The sequence below is a fragment of the Hyla sarda genome, chromosome 12 (genome assembly GCF_029499605.1).
Source record: "Hyla sarda isolate aHylSar1 chromosome 12, aHylSar1.hap1, whole genome shotgun sequence".
NCBI lineage: Eukaryota > Metazoa > Chordata > Amphibia > Anura > Hylidae > Hyla > Hyla sarda.
Window position 1 is genome coordinate 58,816,619 of NC_079200.1, and position 19,581 is coordinate 58,836,199.

Genomic DNA, 19,581 nt, shown 5'->3' on the forward strand with positions numbered 1-19,581 from the left:
GTATATAATATAGGTAAGTACCAGATTCTTTAAAATAAGAGATGAAAAGGTTATTAGTTATGGTGGTTACTGGTTATGAGTTAGGGACCGCTCCCACACTCAAAATTTCCTACTAAGGTTTTTTAAAATATACAATGCTTTTATGTATGCATTACTTTTGGTTCTGTCACACATTTTGCATTTAGTTTATCGAGATAGATCTTGTAACTAGGTTGATTTTCCATACTATAGTTGAAGGTCCTGATAGATATAGTTGTAGGCCCCTATACTGCCCCAATATACAGTGGTAGTCCCCTATAGTGCCCCCATTTTGTATATAGTTGTAGGTTCCTATACTGCCCCTGATATATATAGTTATAGGCCCTCATATGTAGTAATAGACCTCCATACCATATAGTTGGGGGCCCTTTCTCCTCTATGACCCCATATATAGTAGTAAGTAAGCTACCCCCACAGAAACGTAGCACTCACCCTCCGGTAGCTGAACGTGAAGAACTTTATTCAAACATCAAAGTGCAGGAACATCGGTAACAGGGAGGATAAAACACATGAGCTCATGCGAGCACGGGGAGCGACGGATCCGTTTCAAGGTCTCACGCCGCTTGGTCACCCCACAGAAATTCTGCTTACAGAGGCCCAGACATACTGCCCCACTGCTCCCCCGATCTGGGGTAATGATCCACTGCTATGATGAGAGTAAAGGTTTAGTTACATGCCAAGGCCTGTTCTGGCTTGTGCTCTACTGATGTGATAGAAACATAGACTGTGTCGGCAGATAAGAACCATTTGGCTCATCTAGTCTGCCCAATATGCTGAATACTATGAATAGTCCTTGTCCCTACATTATATGAAGGATAGCCTTATACCTATCTCTATCTTATATGAAGGATAGACTTATGCCTATCCCATTCATGCTTAACCCCTTAAGGACCCTTGGCTTTTTCCGTTTTTTCATTTTCAATTTTTCCTTCTTAACTTAAAAAAATCATAACTCTTAAAAATTTTCACCTAAAATTCTATATGATGGCTTATTTTTTGCGTCACTAATTCTACTTTGTAATGACATTAGTCATTTTACCCAAAAATCTACGGTGAAACAGGAAAAAAAAATCAATGTGCGACAAAATTGATGAAAAAACACTATTTTGTAAGTTTTGGGGGCTTCCTTATCTTTATTCTGTAGGTCCATACGGTTAAAATGATACCTTACTTGTATAGGTTTGATTTTGTATCACTTCAGAAAAAAATCATGAATACATGCAGGAAAATTTATACGTTTAAAATGGTCATTTTCTGACCCCTATAACTTTTTTATTTTTCTGTGTTCAGGGCGCTGTGAGGGCTAATTTTTTGCGCCGTCATCTGAAGTTTTTAGCAGTACCATTTTTGTTCTGATCAGACTTTTTGATCACTTTTTATTCACTTTTTTGTGGTATAAAAAATGATAAAAAATGCGCTATTTTGGACTTTGGAATGTTTTTTGCGCATACGCCATTGAATGAGCAGTATATTTTTATAATTCGGACATTTCCGCACGCGGCGATACCACATATTTTTATTTTTATTTACACTGTGTTTTTTTTTTATTCTTGGAAATGCCGGGTGATTCAAACTTTTATTAGGGGAAGGGATAATTGAAAGGGTTAATGATTTTTTTACACTTTTCTTATATTATAGGGGGCTATAACATTGCATTAACTGGTCTTTTACACTGATTGCTCCATCTCCATAGGAATGGATCAATCAGTGTTTTCGGCGATTGAATGCTCAAGCCTGGATCTCAGGCTTGAAGCATTCATTCGGCGATCGGACTGCAGGAAGGAAGGTAAGAGACCTTCCTCCTGTGCTACAGCTGTTCGGAATGCCGCGATTATACCGCGGCGATCCCGAACAGCTCCGTGAGCTAACCGGCAACTTTCACTTTCGTTTTTAGCCGCGCGGCTCAGCTTTGAGCACACAGCTAAAGGGTTAATAGCGCGCGGCACAGCGATCATTAGAGTGCCGCGCGCTATTAGAGGCGGGTCCCGGCTTCACTATGACGCCGGGCCCGCCGCGATATGATGCGGGGTCACAGTGTGACCCCGCGTTATATTGCAGGACCGGGACCCAGGACGTACCCATACGTCCTGGGTCCCTAAGAGGTTAAACTCCTCCACTGTATTTAAAGTGACCACTTCTGCAAGAAGACTATTCCATGCATCCACTACTCTCTCAGTAAAGTAATAATTCCCCATATTACTGCAGAAACCTTTTCCCCTCCTGCTCTTTTCCTCGGGGTGCAACAATAGGGATATAACTTGTCGAAAATACCGGCAGCTGCTGCTTACTGACTTAATGTGGCTGTAGTGCGGATTGCCACTTTAAGATCAGGCAGTATAGTCCATGGCCACATTAAGAACAGTGACTAGCGGCCGCTGTGGCACAAAACCGCAGAAATGTAAATTTTTTCCTGTTAAACACAACGGGACAAAAATCAACATTTTAAATAAATAAACAGTACTGTCCAGTTCAAAATGGGACGTACTGTCAGCCCACAAATAAGTGTCTCATTACTCAATACTTGGATTCCCACTGATCACTAGAATGGGGCCCCAGGTCCCCCCATTTGAATGGAGCCGTGGTCAACTCACTGTTGCTCCATTCAAACTCTATGTGGTTATTTGAGATTAGCTTAGCGCTGTACTTGCTGAAGTATCTTTAGCTTCATTCAGAGCGTACTTTACTATTGCTTCATTCAGAGCATGCTCGACCACTTTTCCATTCAGAATATACTTGACCATTTCTCTATTCAGAGCATTCTTGACCACTGCTCCATTTAGAGAAAGCTTGACCACTGCTCCATTCAGGGTATACTTGACCACTGCTTTATTCAGTAGATATTTGACAACTGCTCCAACTAGAACATGCTCAACCAGTGTACAATTCAGAGCATGCTCAACCATTTTGCCATTCAGAGCATGCTCAACCACTGTACCATTTAGAGCATTCTAAATCACTGTACCATTCAGAGCATGCTCGACGACTGCTCTATTTATAGCATGCTCAACGACTGTACCAGTGGCGGCTTAAGCACTGTGCCATTCAGAACATGCTCAACCTCTGTACCATTCAGAGCATGCTTAACCACTGTACCATTTAGAGCATGCCCAACCATTGTTCGATTCAGAGCATGTTCAACCACTGTACCATTTACAGCATGCTCCACCACTGTTCCTTCCGAGCATGCATAACCACTTCTCCTTCAGAGTATGCTAACCACTTTTCCATTCAGAGCATGCTCAACCACTGTTCTATTCAAACCATGCTCAACCACTGTACCACTCACAGCATGCTCAATCACTGTTCTATTGAGAGCATGCTCAATCACTGTTCCATTCTGAGCATGCTCAAACACTGTTCCATTCAGAGCATGCTCAACCATTGTACCATTTAATGCATGCCCAACCACTGTATCATTCAAAGCATGCTCAACCACTGTTCTATTCAGAGCATGCTCAACCACTGTTCTATTCAGAGCATGCTCAACCACTGTTCCATTCAGAGCATGCCCAACCATTGTTCCATTCTGAGCATGGTCAACCACTGTTCTATTCAGAGCATGGTCAACCACTGTTCTATTCAGAGCATGGTAAACCACTGTTCCATTCTGAGCATGCTCAACCACTGTTCTATTCAGAGCATGCTCAACCACTGTTCTATTCAGAGCATGCTCGACCACTGATCCATTTAGAGCATGCTCAACCACTGTTCCATTCAGAGCATGCTCAAGCACTGTTCCATTCAGAGCATGCTCAACCACTGTTCCATTCAGAGCATGCTCAACCACTGTTCCATTCAGAGCATGCTCAACCACTGTTCCATTCAGAGCATGCTCAAACACTGTTCCATTCAGAGCATGCCCAGCCACTGTTCCATTCAGAGCATGCTCAACCACTGTTCCATTCAGAGCATGCTCAAACACTGTTCCATTCAGAGCATGCCCAGCCACTGTTCCATTCAGAGCATGCTCAACCTTTGTTCCATTCAGAGCATGCTCAAGCACTGTTCCATTAAGAGCATAATTGACCACAGCCCTATTTAGAGCAAGAATAACCACTGCTTTATTCAGAACATACTTGACCACTGCTCCATCCAGGGTTTGGTGATCACTGCTCCATTAAGAGTTTGCTTAATCACTGCTCTATTCAAATGTAAGGACAAGACCATTGCTCTAGTAATCAGTGGTCAGAGCCCATCATTGAGACACATATCATCTCTCCTGTAGACAAATTATAAGTAGGGAAAGGTCTCGTAAGAGTTAAAATCAAGCTGTAGAAACTTGCATTGTAATATTTACGCAGCTTTCTCAGAACCAACTATAACAAAAAAAATGGCTAAATATTATGGAACTCATGTGCTTATAAATCTTGTGTGTGTGGGGGGGGGGTTATTATTTTAGAATAAAATAATTAAGAATGTATTGTTACTGTTTTTGTACATTGACAGTGTGAAGAAGATCAAATAGCAAGAAAACAATAATATCCTTTATTTGGTCGGCTGGCAATGCCCCTGTAGTGCCCCCTTGTGTGTTCTTGCAGAGAGGGGATCCTACTAACAGGATATGTGAGCTCCTTTGCCCCAGGTGGACACTTTGTTATGAGAACCATTATGAAGTGTGAGACATTGTACAGTCCAAGGGCACATCTTGTCCCAGATCTCCTCGGGGGTAACATTACCTAGATGTAATGCTCCCTTACACTTCTTATTTGATGCCTTATTCTGGCAGCTTCTGAAAAACTGGAAACATTTATCAAAAGTTTTACCCTGGGCAAACAAAAAATACTGACATATTTATCAATAAGAATATCCAACTTTTTTTGCCAGGAAAAACATGTTTTGTTTCTTATACTGAAGCAAAGTTTAATGTATTAACTGTGATGGTTGTAGCTTGGAGTGAAATAGACTGGTGGAGACCATGGATAGAAGAGAAGTGGTGGGTAAATTTGCGTAAACTAAAATTAGCCTGGTAGTAGAATATAGCGCACGTCTCTTGAGCATATAGCTTCCAAAGTGCTGGTGGTACCAAATTTCTTGGTTTGCATAATTTTATTCTTTGCTAAATTTTAGTCTTTGACATCTAGATTAACATATTTTTCCATTTTATATGTTATGTCAGAATTATTATCATCATGGTTATAATCCAATAAGTGTCATTTTGTCGTTAATTCATTTGTATTTCTATTGGTTTGTTTGTTTATTTTTATTTTTTTCATTTTTTTTTCATTTGCATTTTATTTATTGTATTTTATTTTATTATTTTTATTATTTATTTATTTTTCACAATATAAGTTATCTGCGAATCAAAGCATCACACCCGGAGACTGGCTGTGCACCACAGTATCTGCTTCATTTGACTTTGACTTTATTATTATCCCAAACCGTGGAACTCTGAAAAAGCATCCTTACCTGATATATATGATCTAGACGGACTCTACTTGGGGAAACCTTCACAATTCTCAGTGGCCCTAATTTTCATTATTAGTTTTATTTATATATTTTTTATTGCTATTTCCAACATTTTACTACTATCGTATTATTTATAATGATCATTTCTACTGGAGTGTGCGCAAGGGCCCTGCACTAGACCCCCATTGCTTTTTATTATATTATTAATCTACTGTATATATCAATAAACCTACCATTATTAATACATTTACTGGATCTATCCTTCTTTTCTCTATGTACCTTTGAGGACTGGTCTCCTTTTATAATTTATATATAATTTTATATTCATTCCATTCATATATATTTCGGCCTATTTTAGGTGTAGGCAACACCAGTAACCTTGGGTACATATTCTGCCTTAAAGAGGTATTCCGGGCAAAAACATTTTGCCCATCACGTCCCCTTCCATAGACATGAATGGAGGGGGCGTGGCGTTACGTCACGTCCCCAGTCCCAGAAACTCGGAGGTTTCTGAAACTGGAGACGCAGCCCCGGCATAGAATGTGGGTACTGCAGGGAGATCACGGGGGGTCCCAGCGGCGGGCCCCCCGCAATCAGACATCTTATCCCCTATCCTTTGGATAGGGGATAAAATGTTTTTGCCCGGAATACCCCTTTAAGTGAGCTACACTATTCATTTTTCTCTTATCATCTTATCTTGCAGTTTACTTTCTGGTCTAGCTGAGGTTTCCTGTTCTGTATAGATCGCTTCCCTGCAGTGCCCTTAATCCTTATTTACAGACAGGTTTACAGTGAAAGATAACAGAGGTACACATAAAGTCTGCTGCTCAGAGCTCAGTCTTCTCCTCCTTGTAGAATGACCTCTGCCGGAGATTGCGCACGGGGGGAGGGCATGGGGGGTTTGTAATCCCATAAGTAGGACTCCCCATGATCAGACATCCTGAGGATAGGAAATAAAATGTCTAGGGGAGGAGTACCCCTTGAAGTCTATTGTTGTCTATGATCCAAAGGGGCTGTGTAGAGCATATCTCTAAATGCTGTTAAAACAGCTCAAACTAGATGACATCCCCATTAGAAAAAAAGAATGTCAATCATAAAATAGAAACAGATTAGAAGGAAATACATATTTCAGTATCTGGCTCTAATCAAAGAAAAAAATCTAGGTGATATATTCTCTTCACACATGTATTTCCTTCCCTGTCCCCAGCTGCCACTTTTAGCATTTCTGATACTAGTTGAGAATTTAGAAACACAATTCAAACACAAGATCAACTGCATGACAAAAAAAAATATTATCCTATATTTCCCACAACCCATCTCTACTCAGTGCTTTTCCACATCACACTTCACTACTTGAGCATTTGACCCAATCCCATATCACCTCATCTTCAACCATACTACTGTTTATTACAACCCTAACTTATCCTTTCGGTCTATCACTAAGCATCTTCCCTAGTTAAACATGCAACCATCACACCCATCCTTTAAAACACATCCCTCAATTTATTCTTTTGTCTAGCTACCAAACCATCTCACTGCTCCCCTGATCTCTTAAAACTCCCTGAATAACATGTCTACCTCTAACTATTGTCACGATGCCGGCTGGCAGGTAGTGGATCCTCTGTGCCAGAGAGGGATTGGCGTGGACCGTGCTAGTGGATCGGTTCTAAGTCACTACTGGTTTTCACCAGAGCCCGCCGCAAAGCGGGATGGTCTTGCTGCGGCGGTAGTGACCAGGTCGTATCCACTAGCAACGGCTCAACCTCTCTGACTGCTGAAGATAGGCGCGGTACAAGGGAGTAGACAGAAGCAAGGTCGGACGTAGCAGAAGGTCGGGGCAGGCAGCAAGGATCGTAGTCGGGGGCAACGGCAGGAGGTCTGGAACACAGGCTAGGAACACACAAGGAAACGCTTTCACTGGCACAATGGCAACAAGATCCGGCGAGGGAGTGAAGGGGAAGTGAGGTATAAATAGGGAGTGCACAGGTGAACACACTAATTGGAACCACTGCGCCAATCAGCGGCGCAGTGGCCCTTTAAATCGCAGAGACCCGGCGCGCGCGCGCCCTAGGGAGCGGGGCCACGCGCGCCGGGACAGGACAGACGGAGAGCGAGTCAGGTACGGGAGCCGGGATGCGCATCGCGAGCGGGCGCTACCCGCATCGCGAATCGCATCCCGGCTGGAGACGGTATCACAGCGCACCGGGTCAGTGGAGCTGCCCGGAGCGCTGCGGTAGCGAGAGAGAAGCGAGCGCTCCGGGGAGGAGCGGGGACCCGGAGCGCTCGGCGTAACAGTACCCCCCCCCTTGGGTCTCCCCCTCTTCTTAGAGCCTGAGAACCTGAGGAGCAGACTTTTGTCTAGGATGTTGTCCTCAGGTTCCCAGGATCTCTCTTCAGGTCCACAGCCCTCCCAATCCACCAAAAAGAACCTTTTTCCTCTGACCGTCTTGGAGGCCAGTATCTCTTTCACTGAGAAGACGTCAGAAGAACCGGAGACAGGAGTGGGAGAAACTAATTTGGGAGAGAAACGGTTGATGATGAGTGGTTTAAGAAGAGAGACATGAAAGGCATTAGGAATACGGAGAGAAGGAGGAAGAAGAAGTTTGTAAGAGACAGGATTAATTTGGCACAAGACTTTGAAAGGACCAAGATAGCGTGGACCCAGTTTGTAACTGGGGACACGAAAGCGGACATATTTAGCGGAGAGCCATACCTTGTCTCCGGGAGCAAAAATGGGGGGAGCTCTTCTTTTCTTATCTGCAAACTTTTTCATGCGAGATGAAGCCTGTAAAAGAGAATCTTGGGTCTCTTTCCATATGGTGGAAAGATCACGAGTCACTTCATCTACAGCGGGCAAACCAGAGGGCAAGGGAGTAGGGAGGGGGGGAAGAGGGTGACGGCCGTACACCACGAAAAATGGGGATTTGGAGGAAGATTCAGAGACTCTAAAGTTATACGAGAATTCGGCCCATGGTAGAAGATCTGCCCAATCATCCTGGCGGGAGGAAACAAAATGTCGTAAATAATCACCCAAGACCTGGTTAATTCTTTCTACTTGTCCATTGGATTGAGGATGATATGCAGAAGAAAAGTTTAATTTAATCTTGAGTTGTTTACAGAGAGCCCTCCAGAATTTTGACACGAATTGGACGCCTCTATCCGAGACTATCTGTGTGGGCAACCCGTGAAGACGAAAAATGTGTACAAAAAATTGTTTAGCCAACTGAGGCGCTGAAGGAAGACCAGGAAGAGGGATGAAATGTGCCATCTTGGAGAATCGATCAACGACCACCCAAACAACAGTGTTGCCACGGGATGGGGGTAGGTCTGTAATAAAATCCATACCAATCAGAGACCAAGGCTGTTCGGGGACAGGCAGAGGATGAAGAAAACCAGCGGGCTTCTGGCGAGGAGTCTTATCCCGGGCACAGACAGTGCAGGCTTGCACAAAGTCCACGACATCCGTCTCCAGAGTCGGCCACCAATAGAAGCGAGAGATGAGTTGCACAGATTTCTTGATGCCTGCATGACCTGCGAGATGGGAGGAGTGACCCCATTTGAGGATTCCGAGGCGTTGGCGTGGAGAGACGAAGGTCTTTCCTGGAGGAGTTTGCCTGATGGAGGCTGGAGAAGTGGAAATCAGGCAGTCAGGAGGAATGATGTGTTGCGGAGAGAGTTCAACTTCCGAGGCATCCGAGGAACGAGAGAGAGCATCGGCCCTAATGTTCTTATCGGCAGGCCGAAAGTGAATTTCAAAATTAAATCGGGCAAAGAACAGAGACCACCTGGCCTGGCGAGGATTCAGCCGTTGGGCAGACTGGAGATAGGAGAGGTTCTTGTGATCGGTGTAAATAATAACTGGAAATCTTGATCCCTCCAGCAGATGCCTCCATTCCTCAAGTGCTAATTTAATGGCTAGAAGCTCTCGATCCCCGATGGAGTAGTTCCTCTCCGCCGGAGAGAAGGTCCTAGAAAAAAAACCACAAGTAACAGCATGCCCAGAAGAATTTTTTTGTAGAAGGACCGCTCCAGCTCCTACAGAGGAGGCATCAACCTCCAATAGGAAGGGTTTAGATGGGTCAGGTCTGGAGAGCACGGGAGCCGAAGAAAAGGCAGACTTGAGCCGTTTAAAGGCGTCTTCCGCTTGAGGAGGCCAAGACTTGGGATTGGCATTTTTTTTGGTTAAAGCCACGATAGGGGCCACAACGGTAGAAAAATGTGGAATAAATTGCCTGTAATAATTGGCGAACCCCAAAAAACGTTGGATAGCACGGAGTCCGGAGGGGCGTGGCCAATCTAAGACGGCAGAGAGTTTGTCTGGATCCATTTGTAGTCCCTGGCCAGAGACCAAGTATCCTAGGAAAGGAAGAGATTGGCATTCAAACAGACATTTCTCTATCTTGGCATAAAGTTGATTGTCACGAAGTCTCTGAAGAACCATACGGACATGCTGGCGGTGTTCTTCTAGATTGGCAGAAAAAATCAGGATATCGTCCAGATATACAACAACACAGGAGTATAAGAGATCACGAAAAATTTCATTAACAAAGTCTTGGAAGACGGCAGGGGCGTTGCACAGGCCAAAGGGCATGACCAGATACTCAAAGTGTCCATCTCTAGTGTTAAATGCCGTTTTCCATTCATCCCCCTCTCTGATGCGGATGAGATTATAAGCACCTCTTAAGTCCAGTTTGGTAAAGATGTGGGCACCTTGGAGGCGATCAAAGAGTTCAGAGATGAGGGGTAGGGGGTAGCGGTTCTTTACCGTGATTTTATTAAGACCGCGGTAGTCAATGCAAGGACGGAGAGAGCCATCTTTTTTGGACACAAAGAAAAATCCGGCTCCGGCAGGAGAGGAGGATTTACGGATAAAGCCTTTTTTTAAATTTTCCTGGATGTACTCCGACATAGCAAGAGTCTCTGGGGCGGACAGAGGATAGATTCTGCCCCGGGGTGGAGTAGTGCCCGGGAGGAGGTCAATAGGACAATCATAAGGCCTATGAGGAGGTAGAGTCTCAGCTTGTTTTTTGCAAAAAACATCCGCAAAGTCCATATAGGCCTTAGGGAGACCGGTTACAGGGGGAACCACAGAGTCACGGCAAGGGGTACTGGGAACCGGTTTTAGGCAGTCCTTGAAACAAGAGGGCCCCCAACTCTTGATCTCCCCAGTGGACCAATCCAGGGTTGGGGAATGGAGTTGAAGCCAGGGTAGTCCAAGGAGGATTTCGGAAGTGCAATTGGGGAGGACCAAAAATTCAATCTTCTCGTGATGAGGTCCGATGCACATTAGAAGGGGCTCCGTGCGGAAACGTATGGTACAGTCCAATCTTTCATTGTTTACACAATTGATGTAGAGGGGTCTGGCGAGACTGGTCACTGGGATGTTGAACCTGTTGACGAGAGAGGCCAAAATAAAATTTCCTGCAGATCCGGAATCCAAGAAGGCCATAGTAGAGAAGGAGAAGGCAGAGGCAGATATCCGCACAGGCACAGTAAGACGTGGAGAAGCAGAGTAGACATCAAGGACTGTCTCACCTTTGTGCGGAGTCAGCGTACGTCTTTCCAGGCGGGGAGGACGGATAGGACAATCCTTCAGGAAGTGTTCGGTACTGGCACAGTACAGGCAGAGATTCTCCATGCGGCGTCGTGTCCTCTCTTGAGGTGTCAGGCGAGACCGGTCGACCTGCATAGCCTCCACGGCGGGAGGCACAGGAACGGATTGCAGGGGACCAGAGGAGAGAGGAGCCGGGGAGAAAAAACGCCTTGTGCGAACAAAGTCCATATCCTGGCGGAGCTCCTGACGCCTTTCGGAAAAACGCATGTCAATGCGAGTGGCAAGATGGATGAGTTCATGTAGGTTAGCAGGGATTTCTCGTGCGGCCAGAACATCTTTAATGTTGCTGGATAGGCCTTTTTTAAAGGTCGCGCAGAGGGCCTCATTATTCCAGGATAATTCTGAAGCAAGAGTACGGAATTGTACGGCGTACTCGCCAACGGAAGAATTACCCTGGACCAGGTTCAACAGGGCAGTCTCAGCAGAAGAGGCTCGGGCAGGTTCCTCAAAGACACTTCGAATTTCTGAGAAGAAGGAGTGTATAGAGGCAGTGACGGGGTCATTGCGGTCCCAGAGCGGTGTGGCCCATGACAGAGCTTTTCCAGACAGAAGGCTGACTACGAAAGCCACCTTAGACCTTTCAGTAGGAAACTGGTCCGACATCATCTCCAAGTGCAGGGAACATTGGGAAAGAAAGCCACGGCAGAATTTAGAGTCCCCATCAAATTTATCCGGCAAGGATAGTCGTAGACCAAAAGCGGCCACTCGCTGCGGAGGAGGTGCAGGAGCTGGCGGAGGAGATGATTGCTGAAGCTGTGGTAGTAGCTGCTGTAGCATCACGGTCAGTTGAGACAGCTGTTGGCCTTGTTGCGCTATCTGTTGTGACTGCTGGGCGACCACCGTGGTGAGGTCGGCGACAACTGGCAGAGGAACTTCAGCGGGATCCATGGCCGGATCTACTGTCACGATGCCGGCTGGCAGGTAGTGGATCCTCTGTGCCAGAGAGGGATTGGCGTGGACCGTGCTAGTGGATCGGTTCTAAGTCACTACTGGTTTTCACCAGAGCCCGCCGCAAAGCGGGATGGTCTTGCTGCGGCGGTAGTGACCAGGTCGTATCCACTAGCAACGGCTCAACCTCTCTGACTGCTGAAGATAGGCGCGGTACAAGGGAGTAGACAGAAGCAAGGTCGGACGTAGCAGAAGGTCGGGGCAGGCAGCAAGGATCGTAGTCGGGGGCAACGGCAGGAGGTCTGGAACACAGGCTAGGAACACACAAGGAAACGCTTTCACTGGCACAATGGCAACAAGATCCGGCGAGGGAGTGAAGGGGAAGTGAGGTATAAATAGGGAGTGCACAGGTGAACACACTAATTGGAACCACTGCGCCAATCAGCGGCGCAGTGGCCCTTTAAATCGCAGAGACCCGGCGCGCGCGCGCCCTAGGGAGCGGGGCCGCGCGCGCCGGGACAGGACAGACGGAGAGCGAGTCAGGTACGGGAGCCGGGATGCGCATCGCGAGCGGGCGCTACCCGCATCGCGAATCGCATCCCGGCTGGAGACGGTATCGCAGCGCACCGGGTCAGTGGAGCTGCCCGGAGCGCTGCGGTAGCGAGAGAGAAGCGCGCGCTCCGGGGAGGAGCGGGGACCCGGAGCGCTCGGCGTAACAACTATCCTTCCATGTCTCAACCAACTTAGTTTTCTACCAGCCACAATTGATCATTCATACCCACCATTCTATTGAAACCACCCTTACCACAGTGGCCAATGGTCTGCTTACCACTAAAGCCTGACACCATTACCCTGTGTGTTCTCTTGTCCTCTGTCTTTAAACAATTGACGACTCCCTCCTATTACACATTGTCTCTTTGGCATCACAGACCTTGTCCTCTCATGGATTTCTTCATAATGTAAACTGTACATTCAGTGTCAACCACTGACTCATACACCACCTCCTTACTTCATCCTCTTCATGCGGAAGTCACCCAACGCACTGTCCTGGGAGCCCCCACTCTTCTCTATCTATACATTTAACCTAGGGCAGATCATAGAATCTCATGGCAAAAGTACGATTCTGTTCTGATGATACTCGAAACCTCTCCATACTGAAATTCCCATCTCTGCTGTCCAGGAGAGCCTATCAGCTATTTCTTCCTTCTTACTCCGGCTTTCTAACACTCAACATAGAGAAAATGGAATTAATTATCTTTCCCCTATTTTGCTCACCCCCCCCCCCCCTACCCAATCAATCAATTGTAATCAATGGTTCCACTTTCTCCCCAAGTCTGCTGAATCATAATATTTGATTCTGCTCTTTCAAACTACACAACTGAGCCTTTATTACCTCAAAAACATTTAGTAAATCTGCTCTTTTCTCAACATTGTCCCAACAAAAAAAGCTAGTGCATGCCCGCATCATTTCCCACTTGGACCATTGTAACATCCACCCCTGTGGCCTTCCATTTCACACTCTCAAATAAACTCTGCTGCCCAATAATTCACCTATTCCTGCCTCACTCCTCTTCTGCCTCCCCCTTGCCACAATCTTTTCATTGGCAACCCCCATTAGATAGACAGGCACCCCCTCTAGGAAGTAGGTAAGTAGGTTTCCATTAGGTTGGTGCCCCCATTGCTTAGTTTGCTCATTAGGTAGGTGCCTTCAGTAGGTATTTTCACCCATTGGGTATTTCCTCTCTTGGCAAGTAAAAAAAAAAAGAAAATACTAATAATAATTCATCAGCTCTCATGCAGTGCACCAGTGTCTTCTCTCTTTTCCTAGTTCTGTTGTAGGCTGCACAATGAGAGCTATTACCTCGCACACCTGTGCTTGGACGCAGAAGGAGGATAGGCTCCCAGCTCCCTGTGGCTGCAACCATAAAGCTGCGGCTGCTTGTGGTCTACAAGACTGATTGACCAAGCAAACTTTCAGAAGAGCTTTCACGTGAACACCACTTTAAACCGTAAGTGCATCCTGCAATCCGCTAGAGAAAAGTAAAATACACTGCTCAAAAAAATAAAGGGAACACTTAAGTCAATCACACTTCTGTGAAATCACACTGTCCACTCAGGAAGCAACACTGATTGACAATCAATTTAACATGCTGTGGTGCGAATGGAACAGACAACAGGTGGAAATTATAGGCAATTAGCAAGACACCCCCAATAAAGGAGTGGTTCTGCAGGTGGTGACTACAGACCACTTCTCAGTTCCTATGCTTCCTGGCTGATGTTTTAGTCACTTTTGAATTCTGGCGGTGCTTTCACTCTAGTGGTAGCATGAGACGGAGTCTACAACCCACTCAAGTGGCTCAGGTAGTGCAGCTCATCCAGGATGGCACATCAATGCGAGCTGGGGCAAGAAGGTTTGCTGTCTGTCAACGTAGTGTCTAGAGCATGGAGGCGCTACCAGGAGACAGGACAGTACATCAGGAGACGTGGAGGAGGCCGTAAGAGGGTAACAACCCAGCAGCAGGACAACTACCTCCGCCTTTGTGTAAGGAGGAGCAGGAGGATCACTGCCAGAGCCCTGCAAAATGACCTCCAGCAGGCCACAAATGTGCATGTGTCCATTCAAACTTTCAGAAACAGACTCCATGAGGGTGGTATGAGGGCCCGACGTCCACAGGTGGGGGTTGTTCTTACAGCCCAACACCGTGCAGGACGTGTGGCATTTTCCGGAGAACACCATGATTGGCAAATTTGACACTGGCACCCTGTGCTCTTCACAGATGAAAGCAGGTTCACACTGAGTCTGGAGACACCGTGGAGAACATTCTGCTGCCTGCAACATCCTTCAGCATGACCGGTTTGGTAATGGTGTGGGGTGGCATTTCTTTGGGGGGGCCGCACAGCCCTCCATGTGCTTGCCAGAGGTAGCCTGACTGCCAATAGGTACCGAGATGAGATCCTCAGACCCCTTGTGAGACCATATGCTGGTACGGTTGTCCATGGGTTCCTCGTAATGTAAGACAATGCTAGACCTCATGTGGCTGGAGTGTGTCAGCAGTTCCTGCAAGAGGAAGGCATTGATGCTATGGACTGGCCCGCCCGTTCCCCAGACCTGAATCCGATTGAGCACATCTGGGACATCATGTCTCGCTCCATCCACCAATACCACGTTGCACCACAGACTGTCCAGGAGTTGGCAGATGCTTTAGTCCAGGTCTGGGAGAACATCCCTCAGGAGACCATCCGCCACCTCATCAGGAGCATGCCCAGGCATTGTAGGGAGGTCATACGGGCACGTGGAGGCCACACACACTACTGAGCCTCATTGTGACTTATTTTAAGGACATTACATCAAAGTTGGATCAGCCTGTAGTGTGGTTTTCCACTGATTTTGAGTGTGACTCCATATCCAGACTTCCATGGGTTAATAAACTTGATTTCCATTGATCATTTTTGTGTGATTTTGTTGTCAGCACATTCAACTATGTAAAGATGAAAGTATTTCTGACAATTAGTTCATTCATTCAGATCTAGGATGTGTTATTTTAGTGTTCCCTTAATTTTTTGAGCAGTGTATGGCCCCTTTCACACTACAGGTATCATCCTGCTTTTTTACTGCTATTTTACAATAACGGATGAAAAAATCGGAAGCAATATCTGGTAATAACGGATGATAACTGATGACCATCATCCGTTATTTTTAATGTTTTTTTTTTCTTAAAAAACCTGATGTTGTTCATTCGTTATAATCCGTTATTACCAGTTACATCAGCTTTTCTTGTGAAGCTGTACTGAGCATGCTCAGTACCATAAATGGTTGTTAAAAAAAAAACGGACAAATAACAAATGATAACGGATGTTTTTTTCAACATCCGTTTCCCATAGATTTCAGTGTTAAATTTTAATGCCCGTTTTTTTTCACCATTAAAATAACAGACAATAGTAAAAACGGACATGCCTGGTGCAAAAGGATGGTCAAAAAATCCCACTGACATGAATGGGATTTATTGCCGGCCATTCTCAGGGCTTTTTGCAGGGAGTAATAATGGAGGTTTTTACAGGATGATACCTGTAGTGTGAAAGGGGCCTATTTTGGGCATTTATAATATTGCGCCTGGCAAAATTGTAAAAAAAATAAAAATAATTATAATATTGGCACAAGCACTCACATTTTGCCAAATTCTGAGGGACTCGCAGTGAAGGAGAATGGTTTTGTGCAAAAGGGTTGTGGTCTCCCCCAAATGCCAAACTAACTCTAGTTTAGGCATGCTAGCAAGTGTGAGCTGTTGTTGAAACCTCTGAGCTTGCAGAGATTTTAGCAAGGGCATGCAGGCAGGTTCAGATGCCCATGGATTTATGTAGAGGAGTGCACCTCTATATGAATACAGCATACCCGTGTACTGGCAGGGAATTTATAATGACTGAGATAACTCAGATCCCAGCCACTGCCAGCTGTCTGTAACACTCAGCCAGCCCACACCCTATATAAAAGAGTGCAAGCACCTGGAAACTTTCACAGTATTATGATGTCCATCAATGTTCTCCCAACTAGCTGTTCTAGCTGTTGCAAAGCTTCAACTGGCTGACAGCCGCACAATGGGAGTTGTAGTTTTGCAACAGCTAGGGAGCCACAGTTTGGAGAACACTAATGCCAGACATATGTCATATGTTGGGAAGGGGTTAAAAACGAATTGGCACAGAAAGATGGACCTAAAATAACATGATGCTAAGCTGTATTTGCATAAACTGGAATTGCCATTAAGGATTCACCAATAAATATTTACCATGGGAAGGATGTAATATTTTTGGGAAATGCTCATTCTTTAATACACATTCCAGCCAGCTGCATTTGAAATTTTAATCCATGCAAAGCCATTACACAGCGTATGTCAATAGCGACGACTCCACTGTGTCTCCAACCATGGAACAATTCCTGGACAGAGAATTGCTTGGTTGATCCATAGTAACATTAAAGGTTTCACCAGTTCCTGGATCTGCGGAAACACATCTGACAGCATAACTATTGCTAAACCTATTACCAAAAATACTATTCCCCTTTTTCCAGATTTTCAATTTACTTAGAAAAGGACTTTTCTTATTTTAAAATGTTAACTTGTGACAAAAAACCATATTATGCATTACAGCCAGATAGATAGATTGATAGACGGGCGGACAGATAGATATGAGATAGATATGAGCAGGGCCGTTTGAAGGGATTTTGGGGCCCCAAGCAAAATAGACACGTAGCCCCGCAAAAAAGATTATATTTACAGGACCATGTAGAGATTATGGGGCAGATTCATCAAAACCAGTGTAAAGGAAAAGTTAACCAGTTGCCCATAGCAACCAATCATGTCGCTTCTTTCATTTCTCACAGGCCCTTTTCAAAATGAAAGAGGCGAGCTGATTGGTTGTTATGGTTGTTATTTTTCCTGTGCTCTCCTTAACCCCTTGGGGACGGAGCCTATTATGACCCTAAGGACGGGAGCATTTTTTGCAAATCTGACCACTGTCACTTTAAGCATTAATAACTCTGGGATGCTTTTACTTATAAATTTGATTCCGAGATTGTTTTTTCGTGACATATTCTACTTTATGTTAGTGGTAAATTTTCGGCGATACTTGCATCCTTTCTTGGTGAAAAATTCCAAAATTTCATGAAAAATTTGAAAATTTTGCATTTTTCTAACTTTGAAGCTCTCTGCTTGTAAGGAAAATGGATATTCCAAATAAATTATATATTGATTCACATATACAATATGTTTACTTTATGTTTGCATCATAAAATTGATGAGTTTTTACTTTTGGAAAACATCAGAGGGCTTCAAAGTTCAGCAACAATTTTCCAATTTTTCGCAAAATTTTCAAAATCGGAATTTTTCAGGGACCAGTTCAGGTTTGAAGTGGATTTGAAGGGTCTTCTGGTTAGAAATACCCGATAAATTAACCCATTATAAAAACTGCACCCCTCAAAGTATTCAAAATGACATTCAGTAAGTGTGTTAACCCTTTAGGTGTTTCACAGGAATAGCAGCAAAGTGAAGGAGAAAATTCAAAATCTTCCATTTTTTTACACTGGCATGTTTTGTAGACCCAGTTTTTGAATTTTTACAAGGAGTAAAAGGAAAAAAATCCTCTCAAAATTTGTAACCCAATTTCTCTTGAGTAAGAAAGTACCTCATATGTGTATGTCAAGTGTTCGGCGGGCGCAGTAGAGGGCTCAGAAGCGAAGGAGCAACAATGGGATTTAGGAGAGTAAGTTTTTTCTGAAATGGTTTTTGGGGGGCATGTCCCATTTAGGAAGCCCCTATGGTGCCATGACAGCAAAAAAACCCACATCGCACCCTATTATGGAAACAACACCCCTCAAGGAACGTAACAAGGGGTACGGTGAGCCTTAACACCCCACAGGTGTTTGACAACTTTTTGTTAAAGTCGGATAGGTAAATAAAAAAATATATTTTTCCACTAAAATGCTGTTTTTTCCCCAAATTTTACTTTTTTACAAAGGGTAATAGGAGAAAATGCCCCCCAAAATTTGTAACCCCATTTCTTCTGAGTATGGAAATACCCCATGTTTGGACGTCAAGTGCACTGCGAGCGAACTACAACGCTCAGATGAGAAGGAGCGCCATTGAGCTTTTAGAGAGATAATTTGTTTGGAATGGAAGTCGGGGCCATGTGCATTTACAAAGCCCCCCGTGGTGCCAGAACAGTGGACCCCCCCACATGTGACCCCATTTTGGAAACTACACCCCTCACGGAATGTAATAAGGGGTACAGTGAGCATTTACACCCCACTGGCGTTTGACAGATCTTTGGAGCAGTGGGCTGTGCAAACAAAAAAATTAAATTTTTCATTTTCACGTACCACTGTTCCAAAAATCTGTCAGACCCCTGTGGGGCGTAAATGCTCACTGTACCCCTTATTACATTCCGTGAGGGGTGTAGTTTCCAAAATGGGGTCACATGTGGGTATTTATTTTTTTGAGTTTATGTCAGAACCGCTGTAAAATCAGCCACCCCTGTGCAAATCACCAATTTAGGCCTCAAATGTACATAGTGCGCTCTCACTCCTGAGCCTTGTTGTGCGCCCGCAGAGCATTTTACGCCCACATATGGGGTATTTCTGTACTCAGGAAAAATTGCGTTGCAAATTTTGGTGGTCTTTTTTTCCTTTTACCTCTTGTGAAAATAAAAAGTAAAGGGTAACACCAGCATGTTAGTGTAAAAAAATTTTTTTTTTTTTACACTAACAGGCTGGTGTAGACCCCAACTTTTCCTTTTCATAAGGGGTAAAAGGAGAAAAAGCCCCCCAAAATTTGTAGTGCAATTTCTCCCGAGTACGGCGATACCCCATATGTGTCCCTAAACTGTTTCCTTGAAATACGACAGGGCTCCAAAGTGAGAGAGCACCATGCGCATTTGAGGACTAAATTAGGGATTGCATAGCGGTGGACATAGGGGTATTCTACGCCAGTGATTCCCAAACAGGGTGCCTCCTGCTGTTGCTAAACTCCCAGCATGGACAGTCAGTTGCTGTCCGGAAATGCTGGGAGTTGTTGTTTTGCAACAGCTGGAGGCTCCGTTTTGGAAACACTGCTGTACAATACGTTTTTCATTTTTATTGGGGGGGG